The following is a 5,840-nucleotide window of genomic DNA, read 5'->3' as shown; positions in this document are numbered from 1 at the left end:
TATAGACAATATCCTCTCACTCACAGTATTGTGTTTCAGGATATAACTTGAAATTGACTTTTTTATTATGAATGCAACACCATTTTTCTTCTTTTTTTTTTTATTCTCAGCATAGTATATCATGTGATTGTCTGATTTAAAGTGGTCAATGCAAATCCATCTCATTTCACTAATGCCTAGAATATTGATGTTCATGTGCTTTATTTTTCACAATTTCTACTTTTTCAGCTTTCCAAGGCACACACATTACATGTTCCAATTTAAAATATATTTGCCACTGTTTTTCCTCATTTTGACTGACTTGCATTCTAGGGCTACTGTTAATACTGTAACTATCTGTGTTCCTCTACTGTTCACAGGGTTTTCAGAGGACTGCTTTTAAGAAGTAAATGGCCAATCCTGTTTTCTAGTCTATCTTAATCTAGTTCTACTAAAATGTGTCCACCATGTGTAATCCTTCGGGCATTTGATACACTGGTGGCATAGCTTTCAGTATCACAGAAACTGGCAAGTTATCTCAGTACAGCAAACTGACAGACAAATGTTGTACTGATTAGAACAATGTTCTCCTCAAACATAAAAACTGACAACTTAGCTTGTATCTCTAACAGTAAATGAGTTTTCACACCTGGACCATGGCCACAGGCCCAAGAGCTCAACTAACTTTTAATCACAAAGGCACACCCACCAGGTCCTATGTGGTTAAACAAGAGAATTCCAGTCAACAACTGAATATTAATCACATCAAAAAGCCAAAGATCCCACAACTGACTGTTAATCAAATAAAAAAGACATACTTTCCATTCTTTCATTGTTTTATTTTATTTTTTGTTGATACCATATGGAAATTATTGCTGATGTCAGATGGATCCTTGCTGAAAGTAAAGAATACCAGAAGAACATCTATTTTTGCTTTATTGACTATGAAAAGACATTTTACTGTGTGGATCATATAAGCTGTGGCTAAAACTGGGAAGAATGAGAATCCCAGAGCACTTAATTGTGCTCATGAGAAAGCTATACCTAGACAAAGAGCTGTTCTGTGAACAGAGCTAGCGAAAACTACATGGTTTAAAATGAAGAAGGGAGTATGTCAGGGTTGTATTCTCTCTCCATACCTAGTCAATCTGCAACCTGAGCAAATTATTCAAGAAAACAGACACTATGAAGAATGTGGAATCAAAATCAGAGGAATACTCATCAATAACCTGCATTATGCAGATGACACAATTTTGCTTTCTGAAAGTGAAGAGGACTTGAAACACTTGTTCCAGAAGATCAAAAGAATACAGCCTTCAATAGGGATTGCATCTTAATGTCAAGAAAACAAATATGTTTACCACTAAATATATAGACAACATCATGATAGATGGAGGACAGAATGAAACTACCAACAACTACATCTTATTTGGATCCAGAATCAACACCCGTGGTACTAGCAGTCAGGAAATCAGGAGATGTATTGCACTGGGAAAGTCTGCAGTTAAAGATCTCTCCAAATTATGGAGGAGTAATGATGTCAGTTTGAGGATTAAGGTGTGTCTGATTTAGATCATGGTTTTTCTGATCACTTGCTTTGAGCTGTGGTGATGGAGAATAGGACTAAACATCCCATGGTCTACCCCCAAAAAACAAATATATGTCTTGGAGAGAGTGCAGCCAGATCGCTCGTTAGAGGCAAAGATGATAATGTTGTGCCTAACATATTTTGGGCATGCTGCTAGGAGAGCCTGTTTCTTAGAGAGACACAAGAAACTCAGAAGGCAGAGGGTCAGCAAAGGAGAGGAAGACCCTCAACAAATGAATTGACACAGTGGCATGCTGTAATGGGCTTTTGTCTGTCAGGAAGTGTGAGGATGGCACAGGACAGGACAGGGTTCAGATCTGTTGTTCATAGGATCACTGTGGGTTGGACTTGACTGGATGGCACCTAACATCAACAGCAATAACAATAATCTGACCCTCTCCAACTTCATCTCCATTAAGACCCTAAAAGAAAGTATATTTTTTTTGCCTGTCTCCCACTGTTTCTTTAATGCCATCTGAAGTTTTATTGTGTTCACGTATTCTTTTTTATTTTATTTTTTTATTATATTTAATTTTAATGAACATTTACAGAGCTTTTGGATTTCCATTCATTCATTGTTGCACTTTTCTCCCTGCCCCCCCACTCCATTTCGCTCTTCAATTTCAAAAGTAAAAGAAAAATTCCTTCATTGGTATGAGATTTTTAAAAAAAAACTACTCCATATGTTAACAATATTTCAATAAACAAAAGGAGTAATAAACCATGAGGCAAATAACAAATAATGTAAGAAAGCATAATGGAGCCAAGGATAATATCTAACACTTATTTCATTCTTTCTATGACTCTGGCACTGTTGTAAGTGCTTTAGATCTTTTATTTTATTTAATCAGATACCCTCTTTGAGGGTTTCTAAGGAAACTGAAAAGTTTAACATGTCCAAGGTCTCGTTACTAGTTAACCATTAGATCTGAATCCAAGTTGTCTGTGTCCAGAACACATACTCTTAATAATTCACTATGCTGCCTCCTGGGAATGAGATAGAAGCACACGAGTTTTGCTGTGAAATTTCATATACTTGCTAGAGAGAGTCAACAGATTTAACTATTAACTGTCAAACAGCCAACAGAAGAAAAAAAATAGCTTTAAGATTCATTTTGTCTGTAAGAGTAAAATCAAACCAGTTGTTTATAAAAAACATCCTATTACTTAACAGTAAGGCAAATAAGAAAACTGGGTCAAAATGAAGTAAGCCAATTTGAATACTGAAAACTGTGCACTTTTAAAATCTATTATCTCTAATGATAAGAAGTAAGCAAGAATTATAGGCTGCTTACCCCAACTGGAATGTGGTACATGGATGCACGTTGAGTAAAGTAAGCCTCTATCTGAAGTGTGTTTGCAGCTGCTCCTCTGCATTTGGAGTCATGCTGCATGAGAAAATTAAGATCCTTTATTAGCTGAAAGCTTTATTCAATCCACATCATTAGGGTGGATGCTGATGAGGTAACTACCAACTGCTACATCATCCTCACACTTCTGTGCTTAAGCCTCTAGTTAAAGCTATCATGTCAGGCCATTGGTTGTGAGTCTTTTGCTTCTTCACTAGCAATCTACTTTATCAAGCACAGTATCTCTCCAGAGGTAGCTAGCCCCACCTAACAATGTACATAAATATGTGAGACTCATCATCTTCACTTGTAAAGAGTATTCTGGTTGCACTTGCTAGAAATATTTATTTGTTCATTTTTACAGACCACAGAAAATACAATATTCTTCATCAACATCTCAATTGAAAAATATAATTTTTTTCTCACATATTCTTTATTCATTTTCCAACTTTTACATGCATATGAGTGAATATAGCACAATTTGGATAAGTTGCACCTTTAATCTTCAAAGTGATATTCCTTTTTGTGTGGTTTGTTTTTGTTTTTGTTGTTGCTGTTGTTGTTGGTTTCTTACAAAGTTTGTATCCATTGTGTTTCACACTAATCTTCATTCACATTGTAAAGAGTTCCTTGGCAGAAGTATCACTCAGTGCAATATTTTTTCTTTCTTTTTTTTTCAGTGCCACTTTAGATTTATTTGCAATAAACAAATTAGTTACGTTTCTGCAGTATAAGGCAGACTCTACTTAACTCTTAAATATAACAAAATTATAAAGACGGCAAATTTCCAAACCCAGATATAATACTGTGGCAAGCAAATTTGTTCATATTGCTCTCAAACTGCAGCTAAATCTACAAATGTGAGCATTTTCCTATAAATTATCTCAAACCATGCTAACACAAAAGAGTCTATTTCTGTTGGCTTTCACAGATGAAATGGAAAAGAAATAATAATGAAATTAAAACATTATTCCATGTTTTTTAGTGTCCTTAAATATATTTAGTAAATTCAAGCAGCACTTGAAACAGCAAGTTTCTTCAGATGATACATGAACACTTGTAAACTAACATCATCTGTGAGAATGGGTGCCCCAGACTCCTGTGCCCAGGCATACATATTGTTACAAGTCTGTGAAGGGTTGACTTTAGAAAGCAGGAAACGGGCCTGGCTGCCCCCGTGTTCAGTGTCGATGTATCTTGGCATTAGAAATCTGGAATGAAGAATCTCCTGTGCATTGTCTAATGGGGCTTGCAGAAGGTGACGGAAGTTTTCATACTCTGGCATGTCCTGGTATCCTGATTTGCGCCACTGTGCTATAGTCTCACCATGATAAATTAGGATCTGGAAGAAGGTGTCCATGAGAAGAATATAATCGGCAAGAATGCTGCTGCTATCAAGAAGAACAGGCTCTGGTAGTCCACTAAAAGAATATGCATAGAGAATGGGCTGAATCATGATTAGAGATTGAGTCAAATCTTGATGCATAAAATGGTGACGGTAATAAGAACTCTCATCTGGACTATTGTTAAATACTTGCAAGAAAGGCGATCTTCTTAAATGAAACATAAACTGTGGATAAAGGGAGAATGTTTCTGAAAATCTGAAGGAACTTGGATCATCTTTGTGAAACTCTCGAAATTTCTGACACAGTTGAATAAGTTGTCTATCTAGCCATCTGAGGACATCTGGTCCTTCCTCTGTTTCTGCTCTGTATATTGCCAGGTGGGCCATAAGAATAGCAGCTGCCTCCTGGTCAAAAGATGCAGCAATGTTCTGGATTTGAGTTTGAGCATCTGCCCAGTTCCTAGCAATAGTGGTCACTCAGATATGTCTCTGTCCACTTGAATGCTGATACTGAGTCACAAACTGGATTGCACCACGCCCTCCCTGAGGAATTGGAGCATTATGCTGATTGACAACTTCAAAATTCACAACTAATGTTGTGGTGGGACTGAGTCCACAGATCTTCCATTGACATGTGCCACCTGTTCCTATCTCATTTACAGACACACAGGGTCCTTTAGAATTGAGAGATGCACAGGGTCCAATAGCTCCTGAAATCTTTATTTCTCTTGAGGTCTTTATTTCCAATGTACCACCAAAGCCCATCTTAAATTATCCATGCATATCTTTAGTAAAGACTCTTTGAAATGTTTGCTTGAATAAGGAAGTGTTGAAAGAATCACCCATTACCATGTACCCTCCAGTAAGGTTGGGGCAGCATTTCATTTCCAGGAGGCCTGCCTGATCTAATGCACATGCATAGTTATCAATAACATGACCAGTTGTAGCAGCTCTATTAGCCAATGCTTCAAAATGCTTGGTTGCCTTTTTTACATATTTAGAATTGTCTTTTTCAAAGTCATGCCATGATTGTATAGGTGTCTTCAGTTCATTTCCAACTACCATTCCAGGACCCTGAATAGCTGGACCACCAATGAACATCATAATATGAGCACCCGTGTTGGGAAAAGTACACTCAAGCAACCCCACAGCTATGGAAAGTGCCACACCAGAGGAGCGCAAAGGTCTCTTTCCCTGTGGGACAGGCCAAGGGTCTCACTGAAGTTCTCCCAGAAGATCTGTGAGATTCATGTCTATTTTCTGTGCGGGCTGTGAGAATCTATTGGAAGGGGGTGGCTGCTGCACTTGAGGACCACGTGTTGCTTGAGTAACAGGTACCTTTGAGAGGCTAAGCATTTCCTGTAGTTGTTTGGCAGACAGATCTTTTGTTCCCCTGAAGACATAGCTTTTTGAAATGCCCTCACATCCAAGTTCATGAACCTGTACCATTCTTCCAAAAGTATTAAGTCCAACCAAAGCTGTTGGTGGTAAAAGACTTAAAGACATCTGCATGGATTCCTTGAGGGCTTGTAAATCTTCATCCTCCATACAAGTATCAACCACATAGAGGAAGATCAAA

At 37.6% G+C, this 5,840-nt stretch overlaps 1 pseudogene; it reads right to left on the bottom strand.

Moving 5' to 3' along the window:
* Nucleotides 1–3,925: 3,925 nt before the first annotated feature.
* On the bottom strand, nucleotides 3,926–5,833 carry LOC102858504 (annotated as a pseudogene).
* Nucleotides 5,834–5,840: the final 7 nt, after the last annotated feature.

Source organism: Elephantulus edwardii, unplaced genomic scaffold, assembly GCF_000299155.1.
Source record: "Elephantulus edwardii isolate Elephantulus edwardi_28Jun2011 unplaced genomic scaffold, EleEdw1.0 scaffold00079, whole genome shotgun sequence".
Taxonomy (NCBI): Eukaryota; Metazoa; Chordata; class Mammalia; order Macroscelidea; family Macroscelididae; genus Elephantulus; species Elephantulus edwardii.
Note: the sequence above shows the minus strand (reverse complement) of the source record. Positions and strands in the feature narration are given on the sequence as shown.